This window comes from Lissotriton vulgaris, chromosome 7 (assembly GCF_964263255.1).
Source record: "Lissotriton vulgaris chromosome 7, aLisVul1.2, whole genome shotgun sequence".
NCBI classification, from domain to species: Eukaryota; Metazoa; Chordata; class Amphibia; order Caudata; family Salamandridae; genus Lissotriton; species Lissotriton vulgaris.
In genome coordinates, this window is record NC_141695.1 from 1,756,045,535 (window position 1) to 1,756,063,540 (window position 18,006).

The 18,006-nt window shown below is 43.3% G+C and overlaps 1 protein-coding gene across 1 annotated transcript in view; it reads left to right on the forward strand.

Annotated features, from left to right (window-relative positions):
- The window catches only part of LOC147706591 (cell adhesion molecule CEACAM1-like), a 261,490-nt gene that overhangs the window by 186,831 nt on the left and 56,653 nt on the right, over positions 1–18,006 (forward strand). The gene's annotated exons all lie outside the window — the stretch shown is intronic.

An 18,006-nucleotide genomic window follows, 5' to 3' on the forward strand; every position in this document is an offset into this window, starting at 1 on the left:
AAACCGTCCTTCAGGTTTCCCTCGGTGCGCAGTCCACTCTACCCTCAAAGGTATTGTAATCGTAATCGATTCCCTCTCTCCGCATATCCAATTGATTGGAAAATCTCTCATCTTCGGTCAAAAACATAATGGGAGGCCTTCGGGCCTAGCCGCTTCGTTCCATCCCTCGGCCGATGGAACGAACTCCATTTCAATTCTGTCCTTGGTGCCACTCGAAGTACCCTTGCATCGATCTACACCAGGTCTGCAATTTTTGCTTGTCAAGAGAGCGAAGCCTATCGCCCGTTCAAGTTGAAAAAGACTCTCCGAGATCGTCAGGCTCAAGAACAAGAAATGCATCGCCAAAGCACTCAACAGACTCTTGAGCTTTTCGGAAATGAGTGTGCACAAAAAGAAGGAGCTACCGCAGAAGAAGAGGAGGCCTTCTCGGTTGATGAATTCGATTCCGACTTAGAGATTGATTTAGAGTCAGAAGACATTCCGGCTGGACAGGGAGTCACGAGTACCAAAACCCCCGTACCCCAGAAGTTACTCTTCACCAAACATATGGTTTTGGCACCACCTCTGCCTTCGGGCCTTGGTCGTCACCAGGATCATGTTTCTGAGCTCCTGGGCCCAGCACCAAAACAAGCAGTCAAGCCTTTTGGCTTGGGATCGAACTGAGACAAATCGCCTTTGGACCCGAAACATTCCGCTCCGAAAGACAAATCTAGTTCGGAGCCGAAATCCTCTGACTCAAAATAGAAATAGCTGAACCCTCCCGCTTCGAAACAAAAAGCTGCTTTGGAGCTGAAACCTTTCGCTTCCAAGGACTAGTGCGGTTTGGCCCCAAAATTTTCAGCACCAAAACCAAAAGAACATGTTTCAGAGTCTCCTGAACCAATCTTAGACATTATGAAAGACAGATTGGTTCCAAAGCACAAAAAGATCTATATTAGTCCAGACACTGGACACATATTGACCAAAATTCCTTCCACAGGAAAACTCAGCCCAGAGGACACTGGAGACAAGATTCCCCTGGAAGAGAAAAAGGACATTGCTACAAATCTTATCCATTTGCATTCCCCTACACCACCTCCACCAATTTCACCTTAATGAATATTGCCAGGCTCAGATCCATTACATATAACACCACAGGGATCTCCTCACACACAGCCTGATTTAGAAGATGGGGGTGATGATGATGACAATGCTCCTTTGGCTACAGATCCATGGAATCATTACAATGTTGATTCACCCATGGATAATGATGCAGACCTATACCCTACAAAACCCTCACCTCCAGATGATAACATGTCTTATCTGGAGCTAATTTCCATGGCAGCAGCATCTCATAGGATGACACTGCACAAGGAGACCTTAGTTGAGGATTTTTTATTTGAGATGCTAGGGTCTTCTTCACATACAGTTAGTCAGAGTCTCCCTATGTTGACATCCTTGAAGATCCAGTTCATGCACAAATCTTACCACCCAGGGTTGATAAAAATATAACCCATCACTGTCTGATCCAGATTTTATTAGAGGACAGCTTCCACTTGATTTCCTGGTAGCTTTCAACACTCATAAAATAGGGAACTCACAGGCATCTGGTGATGTCCTCCCCCAGATAAAGAATCTAAGCTTATTGATGCATCTGGTAAAAGGGTAGCTGCTCAAGCCGCTAGTCTCTGGCCCTTTGCCAACACACAGGGCCTGTTAGCTAGATATGACAGGGCACACTGGGATGAAATGGAAGATCTACTTCAGTACCTCCCAGACGAACACAAGAAAAAGGCACAAGAGCTAGTTCAAGAAGGAAGACTCATCTCTAACTGCCATATTAGACGTGCTCTTCATGCTGCTGACGCTGCAGCAAGATAAGTTAATACCAGCACTCTCTTACGTAGGCATGCCTGGCTTAGAATTTCTGGCTTTAAACCAGAAGTCCAACAGTATCTGGAATACGCTTGACAAACAACATCTTTTCGCACCTCAGGTTGAGATAAAAAAGGACACAGATGTGGTGAGAATCCATGGGTGCGCTTCGAAGTCCTTCAGGCAGGGGCTCCTTACATTGCTCATTCTATAGAGCAGGGTCTAAAAGTACATCCTCGGACCTCAGCACTTCCTCTTACAAATCCAATACGCAAACCCTCTCCCAGTAGAGGCTTCTTCAGAGGAGGGTACAGAGGAAACAATTTTAAAGGTAGAGGTAAGGGCACGCCAACGCAAAACTCCCCTTCCCCCAATAAGCAGTGACTTGCCTATAACACCTGTCAGTGGAAGGCTTCAAAGATTTCTCCCCATTCAGCTATCCATAGCATCAGACAAATGGGTGTTAGACATTATCCCTCATGGTTATTGCCTGGAGCTCACCAGCAATCCTCCCAACATACCACCTCCTACCCACAAACGTTTGACACAACACTTACTGCTATTCAAACAAGAAATACAAGCTATTTTAACAAAAAGAGCTATAGAGCCAGATCCATTACAGTACCAAGGCTCAGCGGTCTATTCTCGGTACTTCCTAATCTCCAAAAAGGACGGTTCCTTAAGACCAATTTTTGGATCTAAGGACATTAAACCTCTACATACTTTCAGAACATTTTCACATGGTCACCCTTCAACTGGATTTCCACTGCTACAGCAAGGCGATTTTATGTCCACATGGGACTTACAAGATGCATACTTTCATATTCCGGTTCACACAGCCCATCAAAAATACCTCAGATAGGTGATAGCGGGAAAATAATATCAATTCAAGAAACTCCTGTTTAAAGTAACTGCTGCTCCCGGAGTATTCACAAAATGTCTGGCAGTAGTGGCGGTACATTGCAGAAGACAACAGATTCATGTCTTCCCATACATGGACAACTGGCTTATCAAAGCCAGCACACACCACAAGTGCTTATACCACACTCAGAGTACATTGTACCTACTCTACCAATCGGGTCAGGTTCCTTTGTGTGCTAAATGCAAGCCAGCAACCCAGAAACGTCATCTGATTTGAAGGAAGAAAATCAGATTGGTCTCAATTTACTACAAATCAGAGGTTTTGGAGAAGAGTGATAGTCCGAATTAGTTCAAAAGTAAGATATCTGGTTTTTAGGGTTTAAACAAAATATCATCGAGCCAAACGATTAGAGGAACCTCATGAGCTCTGAGAAATTTCACTACTGGTTACAGTAAATTGGTAAAACACCAAGGGGCTGAAGACAGGCCAAACTGTAGACTTAAAAACTCATAGGTTGTTTGGAGCAATTAGAACTGAACAAAAGGACAGTTGGAAGCAATAACATGAATCAGTAGATGAGCATCTTCGAGGTCCAAGTGCACCATGAAGTTGTCTTTTCTCATAAGGTCTCTTAGCAGATTGATTCTTTTCATCTTCAAATGACCGTAAAGAATCCAGGTATCGAATTCCTTGAGGTTGGTTACAAGACAGAAGATGTTGCTGATGAAACCACTGGGGTGTGGTGTGCGAGGTGTGATGGCTTGTTTCTGAATTAATGAAGCAATCTCAGTCTATTTTTATTTTATCAATGTTGTTTTTATTGAGGTTTATAGAGACAACAAATTCCAACAAGGTAATTCCAAGCCAACCTCCCATATATCAATCACATGCTATTGTAGGGTACAGTGTATTTTATGTTGAGGGATTCCCTTTTCAGATAATACAACCAAACTGTGGAAATGCTATAGGAACAGTAAAAATTCTAAAGGAATTTTCTCCTATTGAGTGGGAAACAGCCCCCTTAAAACTTTCTCTATCACAGTAGCAAGAGAAGGAGAAAACAAAACCATCAACTACTAAGTGAAATATGGAGGAGGTGTCGTCTGATTACATCACTAGTATAGACTCATAATCCTAATGAAGGCCTTCAAAGGAGGCAGGGGCTGTTATGAATGGGTGGACAGGCTTATAGGTTTAGAACTGAGAGGTGGAGCGCACAAGTATGTGTAAGGCGGGCCATCTGCGGGAGACCTCTGAACAGGTAGGATACCAAAGGACCCCAAGCAAACTCAAAATTCTTAAAATCATCTTGGAAAATATCTGTTAATACCTCCATTGTGAGAGCTTGCCATAAGCAAGCGTGCCATTGCTTTATTGCCGGGCCTCCTTTTTCTTCGAAGCCACAGCTAATGCCATTTTAGCGGCACCAAGCAAAGCCACACAATAGCTGTCATTTGAGTGCCGCCACGCGTAAGCCCATGATACAAAACCTTGCATGTTCGGAATTGGGTATGCTAAGATGTCTTTGATTTGGGCCAGTATTTCAGTCCAGAAAGGGCAAATAGACAGGCAGTCCAACCATATGTGGTGAAAGTAACCCAGGAGTCCGCACACCCTCCAGCATAAATCCGAAGGTTTGGGAAAGATTTTTTTTAGTGGGATAGAAGTACCAACCAAAAATATATTATAGTGGGCTTCTCTCAAACTGATAGAATGATTACATTTTGGGATGCCTCTCCATAGAGAGCACCATTTTGCTTCAGATACGTCTTCCCCTAGTACATGTTTTCAAAACGTGACATGTCGCGGTTTGGAAGAAGGGATTGTGGAGAGTACAAAAAGGAAATGGTGCCCCTGGAAGTGCTCACTCGTTTAACAAATTGCTCAGTGGGGATCGGATCTTGTGTGGCAGCCGATCAGACTTCAGGGTGCAGTGCCCAGTGTCTCAATAGTGTGTTATAGTTTTGCTCTGCATATAGAAAGTGGAAGTTCCTCTTGTAATTTTCGAATGTTAAGATATCCCAATTATGGAAAACATCACATAGGGTGCAGGTTCCCGACTACCTCCAGCATCAAAGGGGCCAGATCCAAAAGCCGGAGGGAATTCTGGATTGTAATGTAATAGTCTGTAGAGGGAGGGGATAGTAGTCTACCCTGCAGTCTTAACCACCTCATCCCAAACTTTAACAGTTGTTCTTGCTGGGGTGCTGAGGTATGCATTTGGTGGGTGATATGCTTTGGGTTTCCAAAGTACATCCCAAATAACTCACCCCACTATTTCCCTGTGTATATGCAATCAGTGTTTATCTGATTCACGAAGCGACCATTCTGAAATACACATATTTGAGTGCCCTTTAGTAACGGTGGAAGTATGGGAGGGCCCGGCTGCCGCAGTCTTTGAGAAGCTGAAGTAGCTTTAAAGGTAAGTGGACCCTGCAATTTTGCTGGATAAACCATGTAACTAAGGTGCAAAGTGTTGGTAAGAATTCCCAATGTAGTCCTATGAGAAGGCTTTGGGGGAGTTGTAAAGCCCTAGGTAGTACAGACATCGTTGTGGCATGGATACACCCAAGCCAGGATAGATACATCGGAGCCTATCGTTTAAGCTCTGCATTTGCTTGAGCCAGAAGTGAAGGACAGTTTTCTCTATAGAGGTCTGCTAGCTTTGGGGTTATTTTAATACCAAGGTAGGTGGCCCAATAGAAGGGTTTGAATGCCGCCAGGGTCTCCATGTCTGATTTAGGCAGTGTTAAATTAAGTACAAATGATTTTGTTAAGTTAATTCTGCAGGATAGCTTGACTCCAGTGGCGGTCTTGGAGTCAGGCACTGAGAGAGTGGCAGTGCAAGGTGTCATGATCTCTGTTCAAGTATTTATAGAGTCCTATCCAGTCGTGGCCTCAAGTAGAGGTAGTATAGGCTGCTGGCCAGAGGGTGTCGGTCCACAGTGCTCCCTCAACTTCACGCAGCCACTCTCTCTGAGGCAGGATGCGCGGGGTCACATCGAGCCTCAGCACCAATGTATCCGAACCGCTCATCACACTGTTCCCTCGTCTCCATAGCCTTTGTATTGTCCAGCACCATCTGTCATCTCAGGGGCAAACAAGTTGCAGCGCTGTGTGCCAAATCTGTTCCCCACGGCAGGCGCCAGCGCTGTGATGAGAAAACTGGCTTATTTACATGTGCTTTCCTCGGCTTTGATGCTGGATGCAGTGGAGCCTCGGTGGATCAAATCCACTTGGCCATCTTGGCTGGCCATGCACCCCGGTCTATGATTTTTTTGTCTTGAAAAATTGATTTGTTTCAGAGGTGACGTTTGGAAAGGAGTTGCATAGAATTTTAACAGTAACTCAACACTGCTTGAAGAATCTATGAATCGTGTGAGATTTTTTTGCCAGTTTTGAAAATAAACTTCCATCCAACTTTAGAGTTGAAGAAGATCGGTGGCTTGCCATGAAAGGTAGAATTTGTGGAACTTCTGCTGATGCCCTAGCTTTGGAAGTGCTTCATTTTCGAAATGGCCTCTGTAACCCCTACTCCTAGTTGGGAAAAATGGAGGGCCTCTTTGGTTGTTGTTCCATTAACTACTTCGTCTGAAGGTTCCACAGCAAGAAGCCTGGTGAAAACCTCTGGCTGATCGTCTGCTTCCTCTGTTTGCCCTGGAGAAAAGGTTAGGCTGAAAAACATTTTTAAGTGCTATTTGGGCTTTACCTGAAGATGTGAACATGTTCTGAAATTTAGCAACTACTTTAACAAATGTATCTCTACATAGTAGTCGTTCAGCCGAAGTAGCAGCCTCATTTGTTGCAAGGTCCCAAAGCTTAGAGTTAGTTTATTAAAGAATGGATCTGTGATGGTCTGCAGAGAGTGCACAATTAGTATTGCCCAATTAACAGATGGCTTGTTCCTTCCCAGTGTAAGAATTGGCTTTTGTAGTTTGGTTTGCCCTGTTCCCATCATGCACTGGGACAGGAACAGACTAATTTGCATACAGCCAGGTTCTGAAACTGGGATGGTGCAGTGAGCTAAAAAACGGTGTTGGATCTAGCCCGGATCTCTTGACTGGGTGAGAGCTTTCTGCTTAATTCAGAGACTCTGTCCCTCACCACCCCTTGTTGTAAATATTTTTGTCCACCCTAAGCGTGGAAGGGTATACTCAGACATGAGTCCCTTGCTCATTGCACCATCAGGATTCAAGCAAACCGGGCCGAAGATGGCTGTAATGCCAGAAACCGGTCCCCGGGAGCTTGTTTCCTTCCCAGTGTAAGAATTGGCTTTTGTAGTTTGGTTTGCCCTGTTCCCATCATGCACTGGGACAGGAACAGACTAATTTGCATACAGCCAGGTTCTGAAACTGGGATGGTGCAGTGAGCTAAAAAACGGTGTTGGATCTAGCCCGGATCTCTTGACTGGGTGAGAGCTTTCTGCTTAATTCAGAGACTCTGTCCCTCACCACCCCTTGTTGTAAAAATGTTTGTCCACCCTAAGCATGGAAGGGTATACTCAGACATGAGTCCCTTGCTCATTGCACCATCAGGATTCAAGCAAACCGGGCTGAAGACGGCTGTAATGCCAGAAACCGGTCCCCGGGAGCTTGTTTCCTTCCCAGTGTAAGAATTGGCTTTTGTAGTTTGGTTTGCCCTGTTCCCATCATGCACTGGGACAGGAACAGACTAATTTGCATACAGCCAGGTTCTGAAACTGGGATGGTGCAGTGAGCTAAAAAACGGTGTTGGATCTAGCCCGGATCTCTTGACTGGGTGAGAGCTTTCTGCTTAATTCAGAGACTCTGTCCCTCACCACCCCTTGTTGTAAATATATCATTTGTTGCAAGGTCCCAAAGCTTAGAGTTATTTTATTAAAGAATGGATCTGTGATGGTCTGCAGAGAGTGCACAATTAGTATTGCCCAATTAACAGATGGCTTGTTCTGTCAAGTCTGTTAAAAGATCAGGATCCACCGTGGTGCCATTTCCTTTAGGGGTGAATGCCAAATCAATTTTTTAGAAAGAGACCATTATAAACATAGAAGTTTATCTTGGCTAGCTTTCCAAGATTTCTCAGTGCCTTTATCTAGGTCTTTTATGAAAATTCTTTTATGAATTTACCTAAGAAGGCAGACAATTTAGTGTTTATATCAGGAGTGACTACTACTTTGGCTGGTAAAGAAGGTCTTGGATATTCTGAATGGAGTCTGTTTCTGACTCCTATTTGGAAGGGTTTGCTTTGTATCATGCAAGAGAGATGAGTTATTAGTTGTAGAAGAAGAACTTTCCATGCATTAATGTTGATGTAATTCCTCTTTTTAGACAAGGGTCACCAAAAAGTCACTTCCTCTTTGTCAGAGACCTCAGTATTAAAATGTTCCCCTTTATCATCAGGGGATTAGAAAACACATTTTGGCCCTTTATCCTCAGTAATAGCTTCAGGTATTGAAGGAAAAACACCTAAATAAGCCATTTTTTTTATTGGGTTCACCTTAGATATGGATTGTTTTTTACTTTTGAGTTGTCACCTGTTGGCGCTGAGCCGACAATTGTGGAGATGTGTCATTTGAAAGAGTACATTTTTAAGTTGTTGAGTCATGGGATCCATAGATGTGGAAAGGGACTTTTGTACATAATTTTGTACATCATTTTGGAATATCTAATCAAATGCAGATCTGTCTCGGTGAAAACAAAATTAGTAACTGGGCCAATTGTCACATCAATTGGAGTGTTAGGACAACCAGGGGACCAGCGGAAGAAAAGAACTGACTCGAACCAGTTTTGGGGGTAAGTCAGAGAATTCTCTCACACAAAGTCCGGCACCACATATAAATGTGTCATCTTAAGAGCGTGAAATCAGAACTCTCCTGGATCTCTGAAGAACATAATAAGGACTGCCTGGTTGTCTGTATCACTAAAGGAAGACTGGACCTGCTTGCCTTTTCTCATGGACTCCAGTGGTGACTCTTAAGAAGGTCAGGTACCTCTTCCTGTGTGAATGTCAGAGGTACAAGTTTCCACATGCCTCTTTTGCTTTTCACCCTGACCAAACCCAATGGACCTGGTCTAGTCCCACCTGCTAAGCCACTGAGGATTAATCCTTACATCCAAGCCTGTCCTTGTGGTCCTGGCTCCTTCTTGGCTGTCAGATGTGTTGTGTAGTTTCCACCAATCAGTAGGAACTGCACGTTTGTGAACAACATAAATTTAGGACAGTGCCAGACTGACTCCATGCACCCCTCGTCGGATATGTTGGCCCTTGGACCAGCTAGCTCGCAGTGCCACTTGTAGCCTTCCTAACCTAAACAGGAAGCAAACACTTCTGGCAACCACAAAACCTGACAACTCTGTTCCCTCGGGAACTGTGGTGACAGACTTCAAACTTTCGCAGCTGCTAAGGCTTTCTTTTGCTCTGAGAAATATACAAAAAGTACACAGAGGGGCTTTTTCAACATTTATTGAACCAGAGTGATTCTTGTATACAATATGTGGGCTGCAATGATTAATAGTCAGAGGCAGATAAGCTCAAATGAATGTCAACACAGAAAATAAAACAAAGAGTTCCACCATCTTCTTGAGACAGGTTATACATGCATACATATAAGAGATTGTAATAAACAAGTGTAAACCTATGATGCTAAACCTAACCTATATGGATAGGGTTTGAAAATATGGTTTACCAAGAAAAACCCCTCCTGGATGATCTAACCCCTTTACCTGATGGGTAAGAGTTTATGACTCCGTATTGGTTACAAACTAGACACCCTGACGGAGATGTCAGTCAGCTGCAAGGCGAAAGCTTCAGCTTTCAAGGACCCCTTGAGATCAGCAGACGTTTCTCCTACAATTATGTTGGAAAACAATGGGCTATATATAGAAAATGTCCTCCTTGCCTCGGGTTAAGATTGTAATCGGGTAGCCATTGTTTGTGTTCTAGAGATAGCTGTGTCGCCAAATGGATGTAATAATAAAACACATTTGTTTTACACGTGTGAGAGGCATTATACCAAATGCCAAGTCAATGTGATAGGACTCTTATGCACTGCTCTGTGTCAGCAGGGTCATTGTTTCTGCGAAATTAGTCCAAGCGTCTTAAATGCAAAATGGGTGTCAAAATTAATGTGGCCAAGAGAAGACAACTTTAGGAAGAAGGATTTGTGTATATACAAGAATTATGGTAATCTCTACCAGGCCTTACTCGGACACATGACAAGTTTACTTCTCCCTGCCTCAATGCCAAACTCTCTCAATGAAAGACGACGCAGGATGATGCCGGGCCCTGCACTGCAGCACCTCACAGCTCTTGATTGGCAGCAGCCTGGGTCCAATGCAAATGGGTCAGAACCTAGCACCTTCCAACCTGCACCTATTAATCAGCAGCTTCACAGACCCGACACAGAATGACATTGAGCCTCTCAATGGAGTGCCCCATCACTTATTTGGCAGCACCGGAATCTGATGCACAACAACGCAGTACAACTCTTGATCCGCGGTTCATGGACTGATGAAGAGCCACACTTCACTGCTCATCTCTGCCTCACGCAGTATCATGCAGTCCACACACCAAACTCATTAGGGTAACTCTTTCAGTGAGACAAGCTGAGTCCCTTGTTGCAAAGTCATTTTGTGTGCTCTGTTCAACTGGTGCTGGTGGCAACTGACCCTGATCATCACTGGGCTCTGTCTAACCAGGTCCAGGGCCATGCTATGTTGCAATCACAAGTAAAAACACATACATGCATTAAGGTACACTATATATTAGGGTACACAGACAATTGGCATGACCTACCCTACAAATCCCTGGTAGATAAAAGGGCTGGGGGATTAAAACTACCTTGAAGTCCCTAGTATATAAGGGCATAGCAGTTTAGAGGCCAGCAGCCCTTTCTGCACTTGCATGTGTGCACTCCTGAGCACCTGAGGTCATTTCAAAAGCAGCCCTGTAAATTTACTGCAAACCTGACTTTGGTAGTAGGGGCAATCAGAAAGTAGTAATCTACAATATTAGCTATCTGCAGGGTCTCCCCTAGGTGTCCCGGGGGGGGGGGGGGTTGTAGTTAGGAGAGCCCCTTATAGAAGAGATTTTCTGTGCCCTGGGGTTAGATAAATGGTACATTTCACTTTCCCTATTGTAGTAAAGTGCCTCTGAAAATCAACTTTGGTGATAGGTGCACTGTGGAGTGTACATCTACGTGATTTCTGCATTTTCTGAACTCCTAATGTCTCATCTAGGTGTCCCAGGGGTGGGGGGTGTCGTAACCATAGGCATGACCCTTATAACAGATGTTGTATTGTCCTAATGATGGAGAAATTGTCCATTGCAGTTTCCCCATTGTAGATGCCTAGCCCCATAGAATAACATGGCAAATCTTTATGAATGCATAAATATCGCTAGAATTGAATTAATTATCATTCAAGGACTTAGGAGAATGGTGTTGATAAATTGAACAATATGAAATTGTTGAATTTATCCTAAAATACACAGAAAAGAAGCTAAAAGACATTCTTTTCTGTAACCCAAATTTCAGCCTTCCTGAGGTCTTACCTGATTGGCCAGGCTGATTTGATGAAGTGATAAGTGGCTCACCAAGGGAGAGGCTATCTGGTATAGAGGGCTCTGCTACACAGGAATGCCAGAGCAGGGGGGAGGGGTTGTAAAGCACGAGGCATCAAATGAGGAATGGGACAGGCAGCGAAGGCTGGGTCCATCTACCCCGATTCCCTCTGACCCAGCTATATGGTAGGCATAAGGCTGGAATCTGCCGATGTCAGGGGGAGGAGATCTATGGAAATGAGCCATACTGGAGGTTGGCTTAGCTAGTTTTTGCTCCTCTACTGAGTTTTCAGCCATACTGAATTTAGGAGGATTAGTGCTTTCTGGGAGAGGAATATGCCACACATTGGAGGATGTCGTCATGCTCTGGGGTGTTGCCTTACACCTCATTTGACAGGAGTGTTCTTCTGCATGACCGCAGAGAACATTGAATTCATATGTGAGAGGATCAGAGCCTCTCAGATCTGTTGCTTGAAACTAAAAGAAGATGAAGGACTTCCATGATGGAAAGGTGATTTGCACCACCAAGCCCTGCATTCTGACGGACTGTGCCTGCTGCACAATCTGGAACTACAGGACTGTGAATGTATCTTGAGTCAAAAGATTTAAAGAGTGTACTACCTGCAAGCTACACGTTAGCAGAGCTCACCTGCCTCAACTCTATAAGGAGTCCTCTGCCTGGTGTACATCCAGCGGACTTTTAAGGATTTCGGCCAGGTGCAGTGTGAGAATTGTGTTCCAAAACTTTCAAGGACCATCTTTTGAGATTCTGGACCCTTATATTGTGTTTTGGACACTTTGTACCCTGAAGGGGATCTTCAGGAAGTGCCCGAAGTTTGGAGCAACTTTGGAAAAAAACTCCTTAAGGTGACTAAGTGCTATAAAATGTTTATTATTTAAAAATTCATATCTCTGGTTCCCTATATTGGATTTTTGTACTTTTGGTGTCATGCTAAAGATAACAATATTTGCTATTTTTATAAATTGGCATGGTATTTTTATTTTGTGTTAATTATTTACCAAATTTTTGTTTTTAAATGCTTTACATACAGGTCTCCTAAATTAAGCCTGCCTACTCACAGTCAAGCTACCCAGGGTTGAGCATGGAAATAATTAATCAGACCTATAGTGGACCCTAAACTGTGTTGATAACCTCATTTGGCACCTTGTGCTTTTTGATGATATCTTGTTCTAGAACGCAAAAGGCTTGTAACTCAGTTATTTATAAAAATTTACTCTTCTTTTCCAAATTGGTTTGGAATTTTTCTTCTGTTATGTTTTCTCATTATTACTGTTTGTGTGCTGCGCAAATACTTTACACTTTGCCTCTAAGGTAAGCCTGACTGCTTTGTGCCAAGTTATTAGAGGGTTAAGCACAGTTTTATTTCGTAACTTTGTGGTTCACTCTGACAAGGACTGTGTTTAATATTTAATAAAAAATTACAACAGAAACATATTGCACTTTTTTACCAGGGATGCTGAGCAGCAAAGAAGGCTATCACCACTGTTTATATGATATCTAACAACTGATTTGCCATTATTTATTGGTGTAATGGGACTTGTAGTTCTTTATTATTCACCGTGATTGAAGTTTAACTCTTCCCTACAATGTGTTTTATGTCATCGTTATATGGCTGCTGAGAATAAGCAGTGAAGAAAGGTTTGCAATCTGAGAAGCCTCCGGTCCTGCCATAGAATTGACTTTCTTTTTAGGCACATGAGACCCCTTGAAAGAGCAGAATGCCATCGCTCACATGGAAATAAACCAATTATTGAATGGTGGCCGACTCACCGCCCCATGTAGTATGCTGTAGTGGATGGCAGCAAAATGTAAATGAAACAACAACCGACATTTGATGAAGAGAGCTGCCTGAAAGATCCAAAAAGTATGTATGTAATTTTCCTAAAATCAAAGTCTTGGCTAACACATGGCCTAAAACGTAGTTCCCTAAATGTGAGCAGTGGAAGGGCAAAGTAAATTGACAATGCTCCTGGGGAAAGACAGACACCTGATGGACAAGGCAAACCATCCAATAAGAAGAAGGCGAATGAGAATGACAATAACACCAACCAATGGTAAGCAGTGTGCGGGCTTTAAGACCCTCTGTGCTCTTGGTAAACCCACAACGTGTCCTTTGCAACTGGAAAGCTATGCTGTCTTTTAGGCTGAAACTAAAAAACAACATTTTAAATTGAAAAAAAAGAAAAAAGATATAGGGGCATATTATCAAGACAGGCGATATAATTATCGCCGCTTTAGCAGTAGGAAACTGCAGCTAAAGCGGCTATAATGGGCTTGATAATATGCTCTATGGAATTCCAATTGAATCCCATGTTAGATGTGAAGGACCCCTAACGTGAGCTTCAATTGGAATTCCATAGAGCATATTATCAAGCCCATTATCGCTGCTTTAGCTGCAGCTTTCTGCCGCTAAAGCGTCGATAATTTTATCGCCTGTCTTGATAATATGCCCCATAGTTCCTCCTCTTGTTCCTTTTACTAATTAAGCACAAACTTGGCAAAGCAACATACAAAGAGAAATGCATGATGTATTATAAAGGTATAATAAAATTAGGGAAAATAACATCTTTTTCAACTCCACCGGATAATAAACTCAAGAGAAACGATTTTAGTAACATAAAGCATACATTTTACCTTTTTTTTGTAATATTTAGGGCCTGATTTAGATCTTGGCGGATGAGTTAGTCACAAACGTGATAGATATCCCGTCACTGAAATATGAATCCCGTAGGATATAATGGGATTTATATTTCTGCAGGTTGGATTTCCGTCACCATTATGACAGAGTAGACCGCACGCTAAGTTCAAAATCAGGTCCTAACTTTTTGTCCTATCATGCAATTTTTGGAAATATGTTATTGTAAAAGAAAAAAAACTGTACTACACTTTTTATCTGCATCTTATGACAGGAACTGACAAAAACGTTTGTGTTTTTGTTATTCAAGATTATAACTGAGAGGTTTGACTTTTACCAGACCAGATCCTAGCAGTTAACAGGGTATTCATCATGTGTTTCCTAGGGTTTAAGACTCTTGGAAATATTAGGGGACTCGAGGAAGAAGAATATTTATAAGGTTTTAGTGGTGTTAGATCAGCTATGTTTAATGATGGATAGAGCTATCCTGTAAAGAACTTGGGGTAAGAGGTTTGGGGGTACAGAAAGGAAAGAAAAAAGAAAAAAAAACAATAAATAAAGGGCCCGATTCACAAAAGTAATCTGGGACAAAATCCTAACTTTACGGCTTTCAGTATTCACAAAAGGCATTAAGTAGTAGTAAAGTTAATCCTAACTTTACTACTACTAAATGCCTTTAGTGAACACCAAAAGTCGTAAAGTTAGGATTTTTCTCAGTTTAGTAGTAGTAAAGTTAGGAATCCTAACTTTACTACTACTAAAGTGCCTTTTGTGAATACCAAAAGTCGTAAAGAGAAAAATATTTACCTCAGAAATAGAGAGGAAAATATTTTCCCTACATCATTTTTTTCTTTAAAAATCTTTCAAATGATGCAAGAAGCAAATTACACCTATTGCATATTAGGTTAGATCCCTGCAGTTATAAACTCTTTGGATTAAAATCCTGGATGGTGAAACCAGTTTCATATCGAACAGTCAACTTTTAACAGAAAAACATGGCGGCAGCTAGTTAGCTGGCCGTAGTGCTCCGGACCGAACTCCTGGTAAAACTGCATCCCCCGTAGCAAGGAATGCACAGTTTCGAGGATATGTCGCTGGAAACTATGGACTGTTGAGACAATCGATATTCTAAATGTAAAACTTACCGTGGCACGTTTTCGAGCTCGCAGTATTTCTTTCTCTCTTCCTGGCAAGGAGATGTGGCGCATTACCCTGGTGGATGAGCATTGCCGCGTAGCCCTCTTTCCCTTTCCATGGATCTCAGCCACGGACGGAGGACGCCGAGGAGAGCACGAAGGAAGTGAGCTCTGTAAGCTGTCTACCAAAGGCCAGATTCTACATGATTTTCACTCCGACTTCAAAAAAGTTAAAGCGCTTGTTGAAGTTTTTTTTCCACTGTGCTGTGAGAAACTCCCTCTCGCCCCTCCAGCTCAGCAGCGGAGGGTCTGTTTGGAGCCCAGGTTAAGGATTTGGTCTGCCGCGCTGGAGCTGAGGAGGGGTAGAAAGCTGCGAAGCCTGGTCCTCCCTTTTCAAGGTTCAGCAAATGCGGCGAATTCACGGCGTACACGAGAGAAGGTGCCCTGCAGAGAAGTAGAGCCACAAGGTCAGCTACAGCTTTCTTGTTCAACTGTTACAGTGGAGGGCTTAGTGGCTCCTGAAGCTGGTAAGGGAGACCCAGCATTTTTTACACTTGCGGTTGTTGAGTCGGGTATTATAATTGACCATACTTCTTCTGAGGTTATCCAGCAGATTCCCCTTACATCTAATAATCCCAGAATCTCCAGCAAAGGGTGTGGCAAACGTGGTCGGGTCGCAAAAAGAAAGTTGGAGTCAACAAATCGGGTGATTCTGGGGAGACTGGGGAGATTAGAGAGGCTGTCGGGCCTTCTCTCGATACCCCAGCTAAGATAAAGTCTTCATCTTTTTTGAGTACAGAGGTCAAGTCTAAGCACACCAGTTCTAGTGGCAAATCTAAGGCTAAGAACCCCAAAACGGTGCTTTCCATAGGCTAAAAAATTACCCCATCACTCCGATCCTATTTTAAGGTGGTCCCTCAGATACTGCATCTTTTGGACGATATTGATATGGCAACCATTTCAGACGCCCCTCTCCCCCCTCCTATTTCAACCCTGGAGATAATATCTACACCTTCGCCTGAAGAGAGTGATGCAGTTGAGGAGGGGTCACCTTCTACCCATAGTCCTAAACAGTCAGTACCTCCTGGGCTCCTTGGGGACTGTCAGGGAGTCCAGGATATAGGGAAAGAACTACAGCCCCTGCAAAGTACAACTGACCAATCTTCATCCACGTTAGCACAGTGCGTCTCCCCGACCGTAACTACAGGCTTGGATGAAGAATCTATTCTAGCGGGATCATCAGGGGCATCTGGGGGGGCCGACATGGAAATCTCCCCTGTTCTAGTCGATACGGACTTATTAGCGGCCTCTTCAATAACAGCAGTGTCTCTACTGGGGATGTTCTCTGCCCTTACTTTGGAGATAAGGAAGGGCTTTACCGAATCTTCTGCTAATCAAGCAGAGATTTGGAAATATTGCGAATCATTGGACAATAAAATTGATGGGCTTACTATAAGAACTGGTGTTCTTGAAGAGACAGTAGCATCACATTCAATCCATTTGGATCAGGGGAAAGTTGATATACAGAAGCTTACAAAGGAAGATCTTGCCCTTAGCGAGAGGATGGAAACCCTCGAAAATAATGCAAGACGGGGGAACATTCGTATTCTCAACGTCCTGGAAAGGTCCGAGGGGTCAGACATCAAGCAGTATATCACCACTCTACTTAAAGATTCCCTATGTTTAGAGCATTCATTTGAAGAATTGTCTGCTGACATTCAAAGAATTCATAGGGATCCCTTTAGATGAAACCCCCAGAGATCCAAACCTCGCAAAATTTTAGTCAATTTTCATACCTATGTATTGAAAGAGCAGATCCTTAACATGGCCTTGAAACAAAAGGCATTGGCTGGGAAGGGGTTTACTTTTCTCATAAGATCAGACCTCTCCAGAGTCACACTCGAAAAACAGTGGGAATTTGGGAGGCGCCTTGATGCCTTTAGAAGGTTAGGTGCAACAGATCAGCTCATGTTCCCGGCGGCTCTTAAAGTTATGTACAACAACAAGATGTTCAACATTAGGTCTGTACAAGCTGCCGATGAATTAATAATGGAGTTGGGCAAAGGGGGCATTTAAGGCATACATATATCATATCTCCTTAATGATATCTCCTACTTACTAAATGTTGAATCAGGTCCTTCACTTGCCTCTCTTGCTAACTTGAGGAGTTTAATATGCTCATAGTATAAGCTCTCTTTTGTCTTTTTGTATTTTTTTTGTTGTTTTGTCTCTTATATCCTCTTTTAAATATATTGGGGTGTCTTCTTGCTGGGAGTTCACGGAGGGGCACTATCTACTGGACATTGTTCCGGTTAGATATTGCAAGGGTTTTCATGGGGGCGGGAGTGAGGGGGGGATGGGCACTTGGGGGGGGGGGGTAGGTGGAGGGGGTGGCAAAAATATAAAAAAGTCCTCAATAACCTAAATAGCGATATAGGTAACAGGCATATTTTGAGCAAAGAAGTGATGGATGATAACGTACAACTGCCGCACTTAGTACGGTATTCTTGTTCTTCCTGGTTGAGGGATGAGTAGCGTGAAGTTTATCTCCTGGAATGTCAATGGCCTCCGCACCAAGCCCCGAGCTAACAGAATTTTGCAATACCTGCGTGACTTGGATGTGCAGGTCGTGGTGTTGCAGGAGACTCACTTGATTCATAGTGAAATGCTCGCCCTCACCAGGAAGAACCGGTGGATCGACTTTGCGGTTTCTACCACCCAAACATCGCATACCTGGGGTGTATCGGTTATCTTTAAAAAAAGGTTATCTTTAAGAAAGGTGCCAAAACTAGGTTTGTGTCACAGGCTGTGGATCCTTGTGGCAGATGGGCCATTGCGTCAGTTATTATAGCTGGGTCTCAAATTACAGTTTTGGGCAATTACGGCCCGAACCAGGACGACCCTTCAGTTCTGGAGTCTGTTTTCTCGCAGTTGCTTTCCTTCTCAGGCCCCACAATAT